Source organism: Alligator sinensis, unplaced genomic scaffold (genome assembly GCF_000455745.1).
Source record: "Alligator sinensis unplaced genomic scaffold, ASM45574v1 scaffold1002_1, whole genome shotgun sequence".
Taxonomy (NCBI): Eukaryota; Metazoa; Chordata; order Crocodylia; family Alligatoridae; genus Alligator; species Alligator sinensis.
Genome location: NW_005842710.1, coordinates 626,506 through 647,044, shown reverse-complemented (window position 1 = coordinate 647,044; position 20,539 = coordinate 626,506). Strand labels below are relative to the sequence as shown.

The 20,539-nt window shown below is 49.8% G+C and overlaps 7 non-coding genes across 7 annotated transcripts; 5 read left to right on the top strand and 2 right to left on the bottom strand.

Moving 5' to 3' along the window:
* Nucleotides 1-401: 401 nt before the first annotated feature.
* On the top strand, nt 402-474 carry TRNAV-UAC. Its single transcript has one exon. It is a non-coding gene; the product is annotated as a tRNA-Val (tRNA).
* Nucleotides 475-870: 396 nt separating this feature from the next.
* TRNAK-UUU lies at nt 871-943 on the bottom strand. The gene has a single exon. It is a non-coding gene; the product is annotated as a tRNA-Lys (tRNA).
* Nucleotides 944-3,756: 2,813 nt separating this feature from the next.
* TRNAK-UUU lies at nt 3,757-3,829 on the top strand. Its single transcript has one exon. It is a non-coding gene; the product is annotated as a tRNA-Lys (tRNA).
* A 5,541-nt stretch (nt 3,830-9,370) lies between these two features.
* On the top strand, nt 9,371-9,443 carry TRNAK-UUU. Its single transcript has one exon. It is a non-coding gene; the product is annotated as a tRNA-Lys (tRNA).
* A 3,084-nt stretch (nt 9,444-12,527) lies between these two features.
* TRNAR-UCU lies at nt 12,528-12,613 on the top strand. Its single transcript is given in 2 exon segments — nt 12,528-12,564; nt 12,578-12,613. It is a non-coding gene; the product is annotated as a tRNA-Arg (tRNA).
* A 672-nt stretch (nt 12,614-13,285) lies between these two features.
* Nucleotides 13,286-13,358, bottom strand: TRNAV-CAC. The gene has a single exon. It is a non-coding gene; the product is annotated as a tRNA-Val (tRNA).
* Nucleotides 13,359-16,584: 3,226 nt separating this feature from the next.
* TRNAK-UUU lies at nt 16,585-16,657 on the top strand. The gene has a single exon. It is a non-coding gene; the product is annotated as a tRNA-Lys (tRNA).
* The last annotated feature ends 3,882 nt before the right edge of the window (nt 16,658-20,539 follow it).

Here is a 20,539-nt window from a genome sequence, read left to right as displayed (position 1 = left end):
TTTGGGGCCCGGGAGTGGTCCCAGAGAAGTCCTGCCGTTTGCTCTGCCACTGGCCTATGAGATGGCCTTGGGCGAGTCCCTCCCCTTTGTGCTTCCTTTTCCCCATCTGTAAAATGGGAATAATTCTATGCTTCCCCCCCCCGGGTGCATGGTCACACACATACATGCACTCGTGGTGTGAAGCTCTTTACAATCAACTGAAGCACAAGCCATGGGGATTCATTGGCATCTAGTATGCAAATTCTTTGCAAATTCTTTCCCCATAAAATTGGGGCAGTAGCTCCTGGTGCATGAGAGACCCAGGAAGGGCTGAGTGGGGCTGACTGCAGCAAGCCAGCTGGACCTATGATCAATACTACTTCACTGAGCTTCCTATGGCCAGCCCCAGGCCCCAGAGCAGTGGTTCCATAGTGTAGTGGTCATCACGTCTGCTTTACACGCAGAAGGTCCTGGGTTCGAGCCCCAGTGGAGCCACCCCCCTTTCCTCCCCACCATGCATTTTGGCAATCGTGCCTGAATGCAAGTGGAGTCTCTTGCACCCACGGGGGTGGCCATCCTGCAGCCCCAGCCTCCCCATGTCTGATGGGGATGATGATGCATCAGGGAGAGGGCTGCAGCCCTGAGAGGCCTCAGGAAGGAGGGGGCGCCCTGTGTCCCATCCCCCAGCACTAGGCCGGGGACCTCTCCAACCTCCTTCAGCTCGCCCCCCCGGGCTGCACAGGAAAATCCACGCCAAGCGGCCGTGCCGGCTCTCGCTCCCAGCACAGCCCAGTGCTGAGCGGATGCACCAGCCCCTGCCCTGACGCCCGTGGATTGTCTCCAGCACCCGGGAGAGGAAAAGAGCTTGCCAAAAAGGAAGGGAGCCGCTATCGCCCGAACAGGGACTTGAACCCTGGACCCTCAGATTAAAAGTCTGATGCTCTACCGACTGAGCTATCCGGGCAGCTGCAAGGTGTTTTGGCGGTCGCACTTGCAGAGCCAGTGCTGGCTGCTAGGGCTCTGCTGGTACGTGGGGCCAGCTGCAAAACCCAGGCCTGTGCCCTGCTCCCCACCGCTCCCTCCGCGGCATCCTGCTTATGCCCAGGGGTGCGGAGCAAGGGCAGCCCAGTAACCCATTTCAGGCTGTGGGGAAACATCTGGTTTCAGATGTCCTCCGAAAATCACTGCTTGCCAAGCTGGAAATAACCACGTGGGGAATCCAACAAAGTACTGGAGGTCAAGTGTTTGTGACCGTTTGGAAACTAAACTAGGAAAAGATGATTATTATTATTATTATTGTTGTTGTGTTGTTAATCATCCTCATCAAAAGTATCCACTGGCTTCGTTTGGACTTTGGATCGTGGCTTTTGCTTCCTCTTTGTCTTTCTTCACCTTTTGTATTGAGATGCATGGGGGCGGGTTCCCCTCCCCCCAAAAAACCTTGCTTTAGCAAAGCAGACCCTAATGGGACGGGAGGTTTTAGTGTCGCTGGGTATGTCCGGTCAGCTGAAATCAATAACTAGTCATAACACTGGTAATAAAGGTAAGGTGATGATGTTGCTAACAACCATCATGGAAAGGATGATGAGAACAGCTGCTGTAATAATAGTAGAGCAATAGTAATAATGATGAGGACAGCAATCATATCAACAGTAATAATGAGGGGGAAGAAGCAGTGGTTGTAGTAGCTGAAAGCTTTTCCCATTAATTCAAATGAATGGCCAGAGAAAAGAGATACTCCCAGCAAATTGCAGGTGCCTAGGTGCAGAGAGAAAACATTTTGCTAGGCATGGGTAAGGGGAAGAAGGACATACCACCAGGGATAGAAAATGAGCGCTTGGGAAGGACTCAGTTGACATTCTTGGACGCTGTGCCAGGCTGAGGAAGGCAGGAGCTGTGACTTCTAGCTATATGCAGAGTGGGGTAGCTAGCAGTCTTAATCTGAAGGCAGTGGGAGGAGAGCTGGGGTGGGGGGTCTCTCCACCTGCCAGGGCTGTAGCACGGCAGGACCTTGACACCCAGGTGGGTGACAGAGGGCTGCCCTCCCAGCCTGGCTTGCAGCACCCTGCTTGATGCGTGTATCACAACACCCTGACACCACATCCCCAGAAGAAGAAAGAGTGCTTAGCAGACCCCTGGGACACCTCCCACGATCGCTGCTTGGGCAAAGCTTGAATCTGTTGACTGCTGGAAGCAGGCAGAGAGGTCTGAGCCCAAGTTCACTGTGCTGGGGTAATAAAATGCCTTGACAGCCCGGGGAAACTAGAAATGACTTCATTTAAACAATTCTCAGAGTGCAGACAACCTCCTGACTTGCCCAAGTGCACCTCATCCCCAGGGACTTCTGCTTTGACCAGTCCTGCCAGGGGGGAAAAAAGCAAAGAAGTACCAGAAGTGAGGTTTGAACACATGCATCTTTTAGATCTTAAATTCACTGCCTTCACCACTCAGCCACCCTGCTAAATCAAGACTAAGCTTCCCTCTTCACCTGCCCAAATTTCCCATTTTGAGGTTTCAAAGCTCTGTTCCCAATCCCACTATAAACTATCTATGGCCTGCACTATCCTATGGAAACACCACTTGCTCCAGCCAATCTCCCCTTTCTGGACCCGCAGGCTCCTTTTCCACCCCATCACCTGGAACATCATTTCCAACAGAAAGAAAATGATGGGCAATGTGGCTGTCTGAGATCTGCAGATGCAGGACAAGGAATTTGGAGAGGTTCCCCCTGGCCTGCCACTCTGGGATGCTACTGACCTCCCTCTGCTCAGCATGGCATCATGCTGGGGCGATGGGACATGGGGCACCCAGCTCCATCCTGAGGTTTCTCCATGCCAGAGAACAGAGCTCCCAACGGGAAGGGAATATTTCCTAACACAGGACCTTTAACAACATTTTCCACAGGGCACCTTAGTGAGAGGACGGGAGTGACATTAGGCATTTGTGGAAAAAGCAAGCACAGGGAGCTTCCTTGTAAGGGGAAGACTTCTGAGCAGGTCTCATAGCCAGCCTGGCCTACAGTCAGCAGACTTTAAGCACACCTCCTTTACCACTCAGTCATTTAGGAAAGCACCAGTCAATCTCCCTTCCCTTGTGAGCTTTGTTCTCTCCTCAAGTGGGGACACAAGGGAAGCCATCAGACCCAGCTTGCCCTGTTCTCTTTCTCTTGGCCTTTGCCTCCCTTTATCCCTCTCAGCACTGCCTCTTCTGCCTCTTCTCAATTTTGTTCACTCCCCTGTAACTATCTGCTTCTGGCCCTTCCCAGGAACCAGGGGAAGTCACTCACCCTAACCATGCCCTGCACCCCACTACCCTGGCTGGTCACTGATCCCATTGCCCTGCGAGCCCAGGCTTGGACTCTGACCCTGCCATGACCAGCGCTCGCAGGGGAGTGGAATGGGGCTGTTGTGCTGGGGAGGAAAGAACTGTTTACACCATTAGAAAATGGCCTTTGGGTTGTTCTGTTTTTGGGTCTCTCATTCAAATAGGGCAAAGCAAACCAGGAATGTGCTGCATCCAACGGAAAAAAGTCGATTTCCCATGAAACCCCTGCCTTGAAAACCAAGCAAAGCAGGACAGAAAACCTCTCAGTTGTGCAAATCAAAATGAGAAAAGGGCCTTACTTTTCCAATCCTTTTTTCATTCTAAACTGCCTAGTTTGCACAGCAGCAGCTGAGAGAGGTGTCAGGTCAGGGAAAATATTATCAATCCTCTGAATCTGGGGAGACCCTTGGCAAAGGTTAGGGGAAGCCATCCAACACATATACTCCTATAGGAGCCTGCGTAGCTCAGTTGGTAGAGCATCAGACTTTTAATCTGAGGGTCCAGGGTTCAAGTCCCTGTTCAGGCACTAATGTCTGCTTTTGCAAGGAAAACCCTGCTCTGCTCCCAACAGCGGTCCCCTTCTGCCCAGCAAACAGAGCTCCTTTCTGTTCCTTGTAGGCTTTCACCAGGCAGAGCAGATGTCCGGCTGCTCCCTAGGAAACCCTCTGCCCAGATTCCCTGCGTCCCATTCTCCAAAGGTCCTCATCCCTCCTAGGGATAGGACAGGAGCCCTGAACTGAGTTCCTTGGACATTTTGTTTTTACTTAAAATTTCATCTCAATCTGAATTCATTCCAGCTTTTCTCATGCTCTTTTTGCTTTGTCAAAGAAGTGACTTGGGGCAGCAAAGGTGGAGAAACTCGGGTTTCTCCCTCCTTTTATTTTTATTTTTTTCTGATTTTTATGGAATGAGGAGAAACAAAGGGGGGGAAAGCTCTCTTCCAAACAAAGGGACCATGAAATCAAAACAAAAAAGTGTCCTTACAAATGTCCTCTCCAGCAGTAAACATGACTGCACCCAGCTCCTTGTAAAAAGCAACACTTCTGCTTCAGTAGGGACTTGGCGCAGGGCAAGGGCAACTCAGCTACCCAAGCCTATACAGCAAGGTCTTTTTTATTTAATTATTTATTTTGCTGCTGACACAACCCAGCCATTCAGAGTGGGATTCCTGGCCCACAGGGATGTCACCTGCTGTACTTCAGCTGCTGCTTTGTAAACAGTTGAGTTGTCTGGAAAAAAAAAGGAAATCAGTTCCTTTTGCAATTGTATTCCATGTCAGAGAGTTTTTATACTGAAGGCACCTTTTAATGAAAAAATCATTGCTCTACTTTGATGGAGACACATTAGATGGGCAGCCAGAAAACAAAATTACCCCAAGACCATTTCTCAGGGTGTGAACAGTTCTGAACAAAGAGGTTTCTCCATCTCAGCCTCCCTCCGCCTGCCTCCCATGTGAGCTCTCAGCAAGACAGGGACTGACTTTTGTGGCCAGTGGGGAAGGGGAGTCCCCACTTCCATAGTTCCCAAAAAGAACAAGCTGCAGAGAGCAATGGAAAGCAGGATGTGAGGGAACTGGAGAGAGGGAGAAGAAGACAGGGCTGAGAGTGAAAGAATAGGCTAACATGGCCTTACAGCTTCCACTGAGCTACTGGGGGTAGGGGTGACACTTGGCACACAGTAAAAAATCACAGAATTAAAGAATCATAGAAATCAAGGGCTGGAAGGGACCTTGAAAGATCATTGAGTCCAACCCCCCTGCTCTGGGCAGGAATACTGCTGAGATCAAATGATCCCAGCGAGGTGTCTGTCCAGTCTCCTCTTGAAGACGTCCAAGTTTGGGGACTGCACTACCTCCTTGGGAAGTCTATTCCAGATTCTGGTCACCCTTACTGTAAAGATGTTTTTCCTTACATCCAACCTGAAACCATTCTGTAACAGTTTATGGCCATTGCTCCTTGTCCTTCCCTGAGTTGCCCTAGTGAGCATTTTTTCTCCCAGGTCCCGATACTAGTTCCCCCCACAAGTCTTCTCTTCTCCAGGCTGAACAGTCCCATAAAGGGAAAGCCAAAGTGTTCTAGAAAGAGCAGGGGGCAGGTCCTCCCCTGAAAGGGTGCAATAATGAAGGTGCTGGGCTTAAATTTCCAAGACCACATACCTGCCTGGGATTCTCTTGTTAGCAAATTCCATGACGTCCAGTGGAAGCAAATGATTTTTTAAACACATGGGACAAAGGTCAGACTTAAGCACCTGCAGTCCACTACCTCAGCACCTTAACAACCACACAGCAACACCCACAGTTAAGGAACAACACATGTGAACAGAAGGTAGAGCAACAGCAATGGATCAGAAGAAACCTGGGCTCCCACCATCCAGGGTGGAGGAGCTGTGACAGGGAAATGTGCTTGAGCAGAAGCTGTGGGTGATGAGATTTGGGTCCACCCCTGTCAGAAAGTACAATGGTAGAGCTGAAGCTCAAATGCCTGACCTTGCAGGTGTTCTCCAGGGCCTGATACCCAGTGGGTATGTCTACACAACATATTTACCACACAGTAGACTAATTAGCCGCACAGTAAAAATGGTGGTGTCTACACATGCCCCCCCATTAGGCTGGAGCAAGCTAATTTAGTCAACAGCAGGGACTACTTGTAAATACAAGTATTATCCTGCTGTGGAGTAAAAAACTGCAGCAGCACATGTGTGGATGCTGGAGGGGCTGGCTGGGGCATGAGGGGGCTTCAGTGTGGGGCCTGCCTGCCAGCTAGCCCCACACTAAAGCCCCCTTGTGGCCCAGCCAGCCCCTCTGCAGCACACTGAGCTGGGGGAGCAGCCCCAGGCTGGCAGCCTGACCCCCAGGACCCCCTGCCAGTCAGAGCTGCTCAACCCCCGCTCAATGTGCTACAATCCTGGGTGCATGTGCAGATGCGCATCCATCAGCAATAAGCTCCAGATCTTATTATTGCGCATTAATAGGCACATGTAGATGTGCCCAGTGAGTGACATTGCAGGGCTTGCAGTCTCACCCAGGTGATGGGGTGGAAGGACACAGAGGGAGATGGGGAACAGCAATGGTTGAACAGACAGCCCAGGCAAGGACATGTAATGTTCTCTGGAGCTGAATTAATCTGGATCCAGGAGGAAGTATCTCTGAGACTGTCGCCTCTGATGGAGGGGGCTCCCCCTGCATTGAGCATCTGTTTTTTTGTGCAGGAGGGGTGGTGGGCACACACTGGGAATGTCTACACATGTATTAATGCACTGTAGTTACTGCACATTAAGTTTAGTACCTGTAATAACAGGTACTAACTCAATATGCAGTAACTAGCACTACAGCGCAGTAGCACAGATGTATGCCTTTTTAGTGACACTAATGCTCAGCAGACTAATTCTAATGCACGTTAGCATGACCTTTGCCATGACTCACTAATGTGCAGTAGAATTAGTGCACTGAGCATTTAGTGTCTCATGTAGATGAGCCCACTAATCACTGGGCACATCTACATGTTCATTGAAGTGCAGTGATTACTGTGCATTTAATTTAGTACTTGTATAAGTACTAACTAAATGTAAAGTACTAAATAAACAAGTGACCTCCCTCCTGGCAGGTCATGGGGGAGTCAGCTGCTCCCCAAGGAACTTTCTGCCTAAAAGAACTGAAGCCGCTGTTGTACTAGGTCAACCAGTTCCCATTGTTGGAGGCTCTGTGCTCCCTCTCAACTAGCTACTTTGGATTCCACATCCTGCCTCCAAGTTGTAGGCTAGGGACAGAAGTTACACATAAACCAGTTTAAGTGATCAGAAACTAGTTTTAACCTGTAACAGAACAGAAGTTCAGTGCACATACACCACTTTCAAAATGGTCAAAATTGGTTTAAGATAAACCTGGCTGAAAGTAGTATCAAACATATTGATTTGGGTCAAAGCAGTTTATGAAAATTCCGACTCAGACCCCTTCCATGTTCAAGTTAAATCAGAGTCCTCCAGCACCCCAGTGTGCTTTATAGCCTTGCTGTCTGCACAAAAGAGCAGGGCTAGCCCTGCTCCTCTGCTCTCTAGCTGGAGCAGTGAGGGCTGGCCCACTGCCCCATGCCCCCAGGCAAACCTTGGTAGGAGCTGGGGCCAGGGATGGGGGTTAAACTCACCTTCCCCTGAGCAGAACTTCCCTGTTCTGCTGGCTTTCTTAATGCTTGCTGCGACTGTGGACTACAAATCCCAGAGGCATCTGGAAACTGGAAGAGGAAGTGATGAGCAACCCTGCAGAGTCCTGCTACTGTAATTGTGGACTGCAAATCCCAGAGACCCTAGGGGCAGCAGGAAAAGGAAGCAGACACACAGCCCCATGCTGGTTTCATGCCAGAGAGCTGTGCTCTAGCACCCCTGGCTTCTGGTTTGAGCCATTGCAGGCATGTGACTGCATTTCCTGAATGTAAAGTGAATGTCTGTCCATTTGCTTATTGGTTCAATCTTTGCAGCTTAGACTAACCTGCAAAGACTGAATCAGTTCAGCTTCAGGCTTTTTGACTGTCTGTGCTTAGCCTTAATGTCAAGGGAAAGGTCCCGGGCAAAACACAGGGAGTTGGGGTTGGCCATCCCTGGCTTCTGAGAATCTCTGATAAGGAGCAATTATTTCCATGTTAGGAAATGGAAAAAGGAGAGGTCCTGAATGGTGGACTTGGAGCCCTGGGAACATAGTTCCCCATTGGTGGGGAAAAGCAACATCCTCACTTCCCCAAAGTGCTTGCACATATTCACTATGGAGAATGTGTGGATATCTGAGACATGAGAAAACCATCTTAAAGTGCAGCTTCAAGTCCTACCAGAGTCACAAATTCATTGATGAGCCAGGTGCCCCTGGTCTGCCCCAAGCTGACCAGTCCCGCATTGCCTCTACAGCTCAGTGATGCTGCCAGGAGGAAAAGCAGAAGTCTACTTGAAGTGGGTGCCAAACTCATGCATAGGCATGGGTGTTAGATTTTAAGACCAACACTTTCACCACACAGTCATTCTGGTGAGTTTCACAAGTGTTTCTGCTTTTGTTCTGGTAAGCTTTGCATTCTGGCAGTGTTTTAATTTTGAGGTTTCACAGCTCTGCTCCCAGCCCCAGATTAAACCATCAGCACAGGGATGTCCTGTGCTCTCCCATGGGAACACCACCAGCACCAGCCATTCTCTCCCTCTGGGACTTGCAGGCTCCCCACGTCCCTGACCCCAGGGCCTGGAATCTCCTTTCCAAGAGAAGAAAAAATGATGTGGAAATAGGAGATTTCTGATGGAAGGGAATATTTCCTAACACAGAACCTTTAACAACAGTTTCTACTGGACACCTGAGTACAAGCTCCTAAGTGACATAAGAAGAAGGATGCCTGAAGAAGGGTGATTGCACCTGAAATCTTTCTAAGAACTTTTTTCCAACTACTCAGTCTAATAAAAGATATCACATCTACTCCAAGAGCCTTGCCTGCCTATGTGACATAAGGCATTTATGGGAAAAGCTAGCATAAGTAGCTTCCTTGTAAGAGGAAGTCTTCTGAGTGGAACTCATACCCAGCTAGGCCTATAATCAGTGGGCTTAAAGCACAACACTTTCACCATTCAGCCATTTAGGAGGGGACCTGTAGGCCCTTCTTGCCATTGCTCTCTCCTCATCCAACAGCACATGGGAGGCTGCCAGACCCGGTTTGTCCTGCTCCCTCCATTTCTCTCAGTGCTACCTTTCCTCCTCTTCTCAACTTTGGTCTCTCCCTCATAACCCTCTGCTGGGCAAAGCAAACCAGGGCAAAGCAAACCAGGAATGTGCCACACCAAACTGTAAGTCTTTATTTTCCAGTGAAAACCCCTGAAAACCAAAGCAAAGTAAAACCAAGCAAAAAACAGGACAGAGAGCAAGAAGAAGAGAACCTCTCAGCTGCATAAATCAAAACGAGAAAGGGGCCTTATTTCATGCTAAACTGCCGGGTTTGCATAGCAGCAATTAAGAGGCATCAGGGCAAAGTAGACATTAGTTTGAAACTAGAAAGACCCTTGACCAAAGATGTGGACAGTAATTCCCACAGGGAGTGATTTTACATGAGCCTGGATAGCTCAGTTGGTAGAGCATCAGACTTTTAATCTGAGGGTCCAGGGTTCAAGTCCCTGTTCAGGTGATAGCTATTGTTTTTGCAGGGACATCCTTACTCTGTCACCAATAGCAGTCCATTCTGCACATGGAACAACTTGTTCCTCAGAGGTTTTCACCAGGCACAGCTGATGGCAGGTACCTCTCTGCCACTTTTCCAAGTGGCCTGGTCTGTCCTGGTGATGGGATAGGAGTGTTGAGGAGCTGAACTATTTGGACAAAATGTTTTAGTTTTTACTTAAAATTTCATGTCAATCTGAGTTCACTCCAGCTTCTCTCATTCAGGGTTTCAAACTCACCTTGAGCCAAGGCTAGATCCAGATCATGGGTCCTCTTGCAAACTGGGTCCAGCGCAAGGTAACTGCAGAGGTTGTTCCGACCTGGGCCATACAGCACAGTCCAGGAGCCTCCTGATATACAGGCACATGAGCCTCAGGTGGTAGACTGTGTTAACATGGCTTTGAATGAACTCCAGTCCTAGTACCAGAAATCAGTCTCAGAGGATGGTGAGGTTGTAGCCAAATCAACCTGGCAGAGGGACATTCGGTATAGGATCTTTCAAGACTCTCCCCTCAGCCCAGTAGGGAAACTGACGGACAGCGAAGAGGACATCGAGACAACCGGATCAGAAGACAGCGATGAGGACAGCAGCAATGACAGGAGCAGCAAGCCCATCAGCAAAAGTGGATGAGCTGAGTTTTAAACCCCCTATTCAGAGACAGGGTCAAGAGACAAGGGGTTTTAAAGGAGATGATGCCTTGAGGATGGGTGCGTGGGAGCACTTTTCCGCAGGTGCGAGTATCGTAACGTGTGCACAGGTTCCTATGGTGGGTTAAGAAGGCAATGATCAGTGACTAGAAGGTGTATATATATAACCTTTATATATATAAAGACATATATTTTTACCAAAAAAATACAGAACGGCTCCAGCTACTGACATGTAGTGCATGACCTGGCCAGACCTGAAGCTGCCGCCACTGCTACATGCCACTACATTCCCCATTCCACAGCACAAACATGGGGCACAGGGCATATGGTGGCAATGGCAGCTTCAAAATGGGGTGGTGAAGGGGTTGGCAGTGGAAGAGCTGGGACTGCAGCAATGGCAACAGGTGAAGCAGCTGAAGGGGGGCTGGGGCTGTGTCAGCCCTCACTTGACCTCCTGCTCCCAATTGCCATGTCTACCAAGGCCTAAGGTCATGCCTTGGCCACAACCCCAACTTCCACTGTTCCACCCATTGAGCCAGACAGACTCACTCCATGGCCATACATGTGATCCCCCTGCTCTATTTGTTTAATCAAAGGAAAGTGAGAAAAGGAGGAAGGACTGGGCTTTCTCTCATGTTTTATTTTTTTAGTCATTCTCCAGGGAGAATTTTTTTAAAGATAAACAGAAGAAAACAGTCTCTTTCCCCCAGAAAGTGAATAATACAATTGAAACAAAATATTTTATGATGTCCTTATAAGCAGTCTCTCCGACACTGAACTTTATTGCACCCAGCTCTTTGGGGAAAGGAGCAAGTTTCTCTCCTTGCAAAGAGCAGCCTTCACCTGATTTAAAACCTGGACCATCAGAGCAAAAGCGTGATGATCCACTGACTGACGTGACCAGGATCTCACTTGACATTACTTTTTTGTGTGCTGCTGTTGCTCCTAACCCATCCCAGCTTCCGAGAGCGGGATCCCTGCTCCCACAGGGATGTCACCTGCTCTACGTCTGCTGCTGCTTTGCAAACAGTTGAGGTTTTGTCTGAAAAATGCAAATAGAAAATCAGTTCCACTTGCAATTTTATTCCATCCTGGAGGGTTTTAATTTGAAGATGCCTTTTATTGAAAAACAGATGTTTCACTCTAGCTGAAAGCTTGCAAGGAACATTTTTTCCAACTATTTAGTTGGTCTAAAAAAAGATATCACATCTACCCAAAGAACCTTGCCTCATTTTAACTGATACATACAAGACAGGCAGCCAGAAAAGGAAAGTACCCAAAGGCCATGATCTACTCTAGTTTTAACAAAGAGGTTTTCCCTACTTCAGCCTCCCCCTCCTCTCCCCTGTGTGAGCTCTCAACAAGCAGGGTCAAAGTTTTGTGGCCAGTGGGAAGGGGTTTGAGGTGCTTTGATAGTTCCCAGGGAGGACCAACTGCAGTGGGGTGGGGAGCAGGATGTGAAGGCACTTGAAAGTGCAGGAAAGAGGCAGCACTGAGGGAGGAGGAAAAAACAAGCCTAGCCTGAGCTACTGAACTACTGCAAGGAAAACTCTTGCTACACAGTAAAGGGAGAGCAAAGCTAAGAATGGCAAGAGCAGGGTCAAGCTCATGCCAGAACAGGTGAGTGCTGAAGGCATTGGGCTTGAATTTCCAAGGGCTGCGTGTATGTTCTTCTGGGGCTACAGATAGGAAAGGTCGCCAGGAAGACCTTGTACAAAGATAAGAGGGCCGGGGCAGGGGCTTGCTGGGCATCCTCCTGTTCGTATGGGCCAAGTACACAAGCCAGATCTGCAAGCTGGTGATGGGCACAGAATTCAAAACTGCCTGCCTGGTGAGATATTTTGCAGGGCATATCCTGAGACACTGGGGGCAGGGGAGGTCACCCTGACCGACCACAGACCGTGAATCATGGGCTGATCATGTTTCTACAAGATCCTAAACCGGCTCCATAGTTTGTACAGCCTGCAGAGTGCAGGCCCTGTGATCATGAGCAATAACAAAGAGATCCAGGAGATGGTGAGGCTGAGGGACATCATGTCACCCGTGGACCTGCTCCTGGGCGATGCTTGCCAGGCTGTGTGGGAGCACATCGACCACAAGGACCTGCGCAAAGATCACAAGGACCTGAACTGACTGACAGCACACCAAGCCTTGCCAGTGAGGGCCTAGAGGCATAGAGAGAGACAGCCAGAGAGACCCAGGTGCCTATGGCCCAACTGCCACGGAGCCACCGAGATGACTGACTGCCTCCTCTGGCTCTGCAGCTGCACCAACAGCCAGAGTTTTTCAAATAATTTTCATGGCTGCCTCCTCTGTGCCTTGCTCAGGCAGTTATGAACTTGAACACCCATACAAAGCACTAAGTGTTATTGGGTGTCTGGGCCAAGACTTCACAGTGGTCCTTGGCTCTGTGGCACAATTGATAGTGCATTGGACTTCTAGTAAGCAGAAGGCATTCAAAGGTTGTGGGTTTGAGTCCCACCAGAGTCAGTACATTTTACAAACCCATTGCTCACCAAGGGCTTTACTTGAGAGGGCAGGGTACTGGACAAGTGGATGGTTGTAAGACAGTGGATAAGAAACTCCCAACCAGAACCTGGACCCAAGCCCATTACACCTGAAGTTCAAAGCCTTTTCCATTGGCCATCCTGGTGGATGCCTGCCTGGGGCATTTGCCATTATGAGCTTTGCTCTCCACTTCTCCTGTGACCAGCATCTCACAGCCCAAGGAGCTGGGTGGGGAGGGGGGTCAGCCAATCCAGCCTGGTCCTAGTCTCTCCATTCTGGACTGCGCCTCCCCCAGACCTGCTCAGTGATGTCTCTTCCTTCTCTGAGCTTTGCTGACACCTTCCCTTGCCACTGCAGCTGGCCATTACTGGGAATCAAATAAGTGGAGGGTCACCCACCCCAACCCGGCCCAGCTCCCCTCTCCCTGGCTGCCTACCAGCTGCACCCAAAAAGCACGGGCTGATAACAGGCAACAGTTCTCAAGGCTGCTTTTGTTTTGCTGAGGAACGCACATAGTAGGGGAGCAGCTCTGAGTATCAGATTATTCTGGGTTGGGTAGGATGCAGCCAAACACTGGGTCTTGCCAAATCCCAGAAACGTTGGTAGTTTGGTTGCCCCCTCCTTTGCATGGGGTTTCCTAAAATGCAAGCACTCTGGTCCCACTGGGGCTTGAACCCAGGACTTTCTGCATGTGAAGCAGATGTGATGACCACTACACTATGGAACCACAGGTACTGCAAAGTATTTCCTGAGAGAAACTGGAGTGTCATGAGAGTTGTTTTATCAAGCTGTGATTTCTGAGAGGAAGGAAGTTAGGTAGGAAGGGAATGATGTCATGGCAGCTGAATAGAGAATGGAAATGCACTTTTCTTCTGGGTTTTTTTTTAAACAATTTGTTATTGGGGAAAGATTGAGAAGGTATAGAAAAACCTTCCCCTTATCCCGTAGATGCTCTGGCTTGCATCCATAGATGCTTCTCAAGCAGATCGCAGGATATCATCCTTCCACTATACTCAGCCTTGGTGAGGCTGCAGCCGGAGTACTGCATCCAATTCTGGACTCCACAATTTAAAAAGGATGTGGAGAAGCTTGCGAGTGTCTAGAGTAGAGCCACGCGCATGATCAGAGGGCAGGAGAATAGGCCTTATGATGACAGGGACTCTTCAGCCTGGAAAAGCGCAGGCTCAAGGGGGACCTGGTGGCTGCCTATAAGCATCTAAGGGGTGTACATCAGGATCTGGGGGAACACCTGTTCGCAAGAGTGCCCCGATGGATGACAAGGTCAAATGGTCACAAACTCCTCCAAGACCATTTTAAGCTGGACATAAGGAAAAACTTCTTTACTGTCCAAGCCCCCAAGGCCTGGAATAGACTCCTTCCAGAGGTGGTGCAAGAACCTACTCTGGACTCCTTTAAGAAACATTTGGACGTCTATCTAGCTGGGATCCTTTGACTCCAGCTGACTTCCTGCCCTTGGGGCTGGAATTGATGATCTTCCGAAGTCCCTTCCAACCCTAATTTCTATGAAAACTATGAAATCCCCAATTCCACTTTTAGTTACTTGTTTTACTGCCTGAATGGAACCAATGCTATCTGAGGGAGGATATGAGGTTTACACTGAAAAGAAATGTTAAGTATAAAAAAATGAAATTTGTTCTAAAGTGTTCAGCTCCTCAGTGGAGGGCTTCTGCCCCAGTTCAAGGAGGGTGCAGTCCTGTGGGAAACAGGGAAACAGCTAAAGGACCTGACAGCTGTTCCCCAGGAGAAATTCAGAAATCAACTGGCCATCTTTCCATAACAGTGGGAGGTGTATAAAGGGAAGTATTTGGGACAATCTTACTCTGTTTAAAGGAAACAGGAGGGCCTTGTCTGCAACAGCAGCCAGCACAGGAAGCAGGACTTAAACTCTAGACTTTCAGATTAAAAGGCTGTGGAGCTGCCAACTGAACTAGCCAAGCTCTCAAAACAGAAAGCTGTCAGAGTACTTGTTTTCTTTTTCCTTTTGCTTAGCTATCCCTGTCTACCAGATCCCAGAAAGATGTCACCTGCTCAGGGTTGATGTCTGCTGGAGGTGCTGATTTTCAAACAAGCAATTTATTGTGGAAAAATGAATAAAAGAAATAGATCCCTTCTTAAATTTATTATCAAGAATTGAGTGGTATTGTTGCTGGTGGCAGCTCTCACTTGAAACTAGAGACTCTTCCAGTTTGGTAAGGGAAATTCTCAGTTTATCTTTCCTGTTTGCTTGGCAAGCTAGAAAACTCAGACACAAAGCCACTGAAACAAAATAAAGTAAGAGAAAATGGCAGTTTTTAAAAACTGAAGTGTGCTATTAAGCCCTTCAAAAATCTTTTTTGAAAAACCTCTGTTGGTTCCCCAAACTCACGTCTCCCAGCTATCTGCCCGCTCCAGCTCCCAGTTGGCAGTCCCTGTGCCTCCATGGACATCAAGTCTGAGCTGGTTGGCCCAATCCTACATTCCTAGGCCCCATCTTGCTCTTCCACCTTCCTCCTGGCTGAAGAGGACTTGCCGTTTCTCTTTCAGAACACAAATCCTCCCTTCCTGTCTGGGCTTTTGCTGTCCAGGCCCTGGACAGAGGTCCTCTGCAGCCAGCACAAGGGGCACATGCCAGGGGGTGAGGGAAGGAGCCCCACTGCAGAAGGCAAGGCAGATCTTGGGTTCCTCAAGGCAGAGTGTCTTTGAGGAAAGCAGGGCAAGAGAGGGAAGGCTCTGAAGAGAGGCAGGGAAACTGGGAGACCTGAAGGCCGCTGCTCTGTCCCGCTTTCTGGGAAGCAGCTGGCAAGGCTGTGACATCAGCTCTGTCTATTGGGAACAACCTTCCCCTGTTTGGACACAGGTAGAAGAACAGAAAAGACAGGAAAATACAGGACCTTTTTAACTGGGAATGGCATCTGCAGCAAAACACCAAACATTTCTGCAAACATGCCCAGGAACATGATTGATCCAAAATACGCTTCCCAGGATCCCGCCAGCTCAAGACTAAAAGGAGATGTTTAAGGGAACAGGAGGCAGAGGAGCTTCCTTGTAACAAGAAGCCCTTTGAGGGAGGCTCAGATTCAGGCAGACCAAGTTCAGCAGATTTGATGTCCGTTCTCTCTGCTGCTTGGCCATTTAGGAGAGCCGCTTCTTGTCATTGTGAGCGTTGTGCTCTTCTCACCCAGGGGCCTGAGAGAAGCCAATAAACACAGCTTGCCCTGCTGTCTCTCTCCTGCCCTTAGTTTCCCTCCATCCCTCTCAGCGCTGCCTGCTCCACCTCCTCTCAGCTTGTTCATTCTACAACAACTACCTGCACTTGGTCCTTCCCAGGAGCCAAGGGAGCAGAAAGTCACCCACCCTGGCCATGCCCAGCGCCCTCCACCTGACTGGTCATTGCCTCCATTGCCCGGAGAGCCCAGGGATGAATTCAGACCAGGCCCTGCCAAAAACTCACAGGAGGCACGGAGTGGGGAGAGTGTACTGGGAAGAGTCTTGCTTGGAAAGCACTGTTTACACCTTGAGAAAATGGCCTTCGGATGGCTCCATTTTTGGACATCTCATTCAAACAGGAGAAAGCAAACCAGGCATGTGCCACATTGAGCTGGAAGCCTCTATTTCCAGTGAAAGGCCCCTTGAAAACCAAACCAAACCTGCCCACCAACAGAATAAAAGGGAAGTGAAAACACCATCAAAGAGAAAAGTACCTCTCACTTGCATAAATGAAAATACATGCAAATGAGAAAAGGAAGCTTTTCTTTGTATTTTTGTTAGCGAAAAGTACTTGAGACAGGTGTCAGAGTAGAGAAAATAGCATGCCTTGGAGATGTAGGGACCCTTAACAAAAGCTGGGATGAAATCAGCTACTAAAGACACAGGTGCATGTGTGCACACACACACATGCGCGCGCGCACACACACACACACACACACACACACACACAGAGCTACTTTTTATGGGCCTGGATAGCTCAGTTGGTAGAGCATCAGACTTTTAATTTGAGGGTCCAGGGTTCAAGTCCCTGTTCAGGCAGTACCACTGTTTTTGCCAAAACAATCTTGCTCTACCTCCAGTCCAGCCTCTTGGGACCCCAAAACTTGCTTTTTGTTCCTATCAGGTTTGGGGCAAACAAAGCTTATGTCAGGCTCTCCCCACCAGCAAGAGGGCCCTACTCGTGGTGCTCTGGTGTGGTGCTAGAGGACTGGAAAAGAGCCAATGTGGTTCCCATTTTCAAAAAATGGAGGGAGGAGGACCCAGGAAACTATAGGCCAGTCAGTCTTGCCTCGATCCTGGGTAAGCTTTTTGAGAGAATTATCCTGGCGCATGTCTGCAAGGGGCCAGCAGGGGAGACTATGCTTAGTGGCAACCAACACAAGTTCATTAGAGGCAGGTCCTGTCAGACCAACCTGGTGGCCTTCTATGACCAGGTCACAAAATCCTTAGACGCAGGTGTCGCAGTGGACATAGTCTTTCTGGACTTCAGGTAGGCCTTCGACACTGTCTCTCACCCCATTCTCATTAAAAAATTAGGCAACTGTGGTGTCAATGCCTACACAGTCAGATGGGTCACTAACTGGCTGGAGGGCCGCACCCAGAGAGTGGTGGTGGACGGGTCATTTTTGACCTGGAGGGATGTGGGCAGCGGGGTTCCCCAGGGCTCAGTCCTCAGACCCACGCTGTTCAACGTCTTCATCAGTGACTTGGATGAGGGGGTAAAAAGCACCCTCTTCAAATTTGCTGATGACACTAAGATGTGGGGGGGGGAGTGGGCATGCTATAAGGGAGGAATAGTCTGCAATTGGACCTAGACAGGTTACAGGGGTGGGCAGGTGAGAACAGGATGGGTTTCAACACTGCCAAGTGCAAGGTGCTACACCTGAGGAGAAAGAACCAGCAGCATACCTACAGGCTTGGGAACTCCCTTCTTGTCAGTGCAGAGGCAGAAAAGGTTCTTGGAGTCATTACTGATGCCAAAATGAACATGGGTCGACAGTGCAGGTATGTGGTCAGGAAGGCCAACCACACCTTGTCATGCATCCACAGATGCATCTCAAGCAGGTCCAAGGAGGTGATCCTCCCCCACTGTGCGACACTGGTCAGGCCGCAGTTGGAGTACTGCGTCCAGTTCTGGGCCATGCACTTCAGGAGGGATGTGGACAGCATTGAGAGGGTCCAGAGGAGGACCACTCACGTGATCAGGGGGCAGCAGGGCAGGCCCTACGAGGAGAGGCTGAGGGACCTGAACCTGTTCAGCTTCCACAAGAGAAGGCTGAGGGGGGATCTAGTGGCCTGTTACAAACTAGTCAGAGGGGACCAGCAGTCAGGGCGGCTAGGACCTGGAACCAACTTCCAAGAGAAGTGGTGCTGGCTCCTACCCTGGGGGTCTTTAAGAGGAGGTTAGACGAACACCTTGCTGGGGTCGTTTGACCCCAGTACTTTTTCCTGCCATGGCAGGGGGTTGGACTTGATGATCTGCTCAGGTCCCTACCGACCCTATCAAATATGAAACTATGAAACAACAGAGAAACAGATCTGTCCCATGGGTAAAAGAAGTCATATGAACTGGGTCACAAATCCAGTACCTTCTGCTTGTAAAGTAGACATGATCACTGCTACTCTATGGACCCAAGGTTGGCAAAAGATTTGCTTGCTCACCCTGGGGGTCCAGCAAGAAGCATGTTTAGGGTTACAGCAGAGACTCCCTGAGGGTGACTGTGCCCAAAAGCTTGCTAACAACTTTTTCCAACTACTCAGTTGGTCTAATAAAAGATATCACATCTACCCAAAGAATCTTGTCTGTTTAGGGTTAAGCTTTCAGGCTGAGTGAGGGCAGGGACTGCGGACAGGGAGGCTCAGGAATGGTTGGAATGGAAATGCTTCTTCTTAAAGGAGAAGTTTTTGGATTTTTATTTTTTTTTATTTTTTGGATTGCAGCAACTTTGGCCCCAAACACTCCCCTCTCCCTCTCTCTCACCCATGTGCCTGGAAGGGCACTTGCAATTCAGTTTTCATGTTCCCTCTCAGCCAGCTCCATGGGCTGGTTCCACATCCTGTTTCCAGCAGCTGCAGCGCCTGGTGGTTCAGTGTCAGGGGAAAGGTCCCAGGGAGAGCCCAGAGGGATTCAGCCAAATCTGATATAAGAGATTCACTACCATGGAAGGATCAATCCCACATCTTGGAGGAAGGGTGGGAGCAAGGCTGAGTAGAGGAGGAAGAGGCAGCACTGAGAAGGGGTGAGGGAGGCTCTGGCCACGAGGAGAAAAACAACAGAAGGAGCCAGGTGTGACACCTTCCCCCAAGGTACTCCAAGAGTGTGGTGTTGTCTACAGGAGGAGGGGGAACAAAGACCAGAAGGGCAAGAAAGACATCTGGGTGTGTACAGAAGTTGCCATTTAAAGCACTTTATTGCCAGGACTTGCCAGAAGTGCACTGCTTTACAGCACTTTAAAAATGGGCACTGCACCTTCAATTAACCCATGTTAAATGAGGTATTACATTTGAAACACTGCATTTTACAGCACTTTAGCAACCTATATCACTTTAAATAACTTCTGTACGCTGGTCAAATTTCTGGTGATTCCTTCAGTATCCCATGGGCTTTGTGGGTGACCCACATGTTTTTAGTGGGCTAGGCCCACGGGTCTTTTTAATCAAATAGGCCATGGGCTTTGTGAGCCTGGTTAGTGCTCCCCAGCACCACCAGGGGTAGGCAGGGAGCACTAGCCAAACCTGCAAAAGCCATTGCTCCCACCCGCTGACTGACACAGCAATGATCAGGCCAGATGGCGCTGGGGGGTGGCAGGGGAGAGAAGGGAGAACGCATCCCGGTTCTTCAACCAGAGGGGCTGGCTTTGGGCTGGGGGCCCCCAGGCCCTTGTGGAGCTCCTGTCACCCCAGAAGGCCAGTGGGGGCCCAGAGGGGCTTGCAGCCAGGGAAGGCTCTGTGCTGGGCAGCACTGTGGGAAAGGGGTTGGTTCAGTTCTGTGCAGCCTAGGTGGGAGGGGGGCATTTGCACCAGCTCCATGCCATCCTGCCCAGCTGGGGACCCACTCCCTCATGGCATGGCAGAGTTGGAAAGGGCCTCTGTGGTCCTGGATGAGTCAGGGAAGTGTGGTGGCTTGGCATATGTGGGGCAGGAGGAGCTCATCAAACACCTAAAGACCACGAAGCCCCTGAGCAGCCACAGCTGGGAGTCTGGCATGGTGCCCGGTGCCTAGGCACTGCCTTGGGAATGCAGGGCTGGAATGGCACCTCTTTCTCCACAACCCCTGTACCCCGCTTCTGCCAGCCCCTTTTCCCTCTCCGTGCCCCTGCTGGTGGCTTTCACTGCATCCACACTCAGCAGAGGGAATTCCAGTGGGTGAGATCCCCTGGGTTCCAGGAGCAGGGAAAGGGCTGCAATGGGTTAAAGCTGCCAGGGTTCCCCGGAGCCTGCTCAGAGCTCCTTCTCTCATGGGAAGCCCCATGCCATCACTGCCAGGGCTGTCGTGCCACGCAACCACTGGAGGTGACAAGAGAGCTTCACGACCACCCCTCCCTGCCCCGCCCTCTTGCCCTTGGTGACTGCATTGCACATTGCCCAGCTCCCAGTTCCCTTTTTGCCCTGCCTGCTTGTGGGATGTGGGCAGGGAGAGGGAGAGGTCTCCAGCAAGGCCTGGCCAGTCCAGCTGTGCCCTGCTGTCACCCCCAGGTACCAGGACCCGCAGGCCAAGGTGTCAGTGCTGCACTTTAGCAGGGCTGTAGTGTAGCAGAAAGCCCCCTTTTCCTCTTGCCTGCATTTGCTCTCCCCTCTTTGAATATGTTTTTCCTCTTTTACCTTTTCTTCCTTCCTCTTTCTTTCACTTTAAGATAAGAAATTGTGTTTTAAAATTTGTATGTGTATCTCCCCTTGTATTTTGGTATTTTTATCTATTTG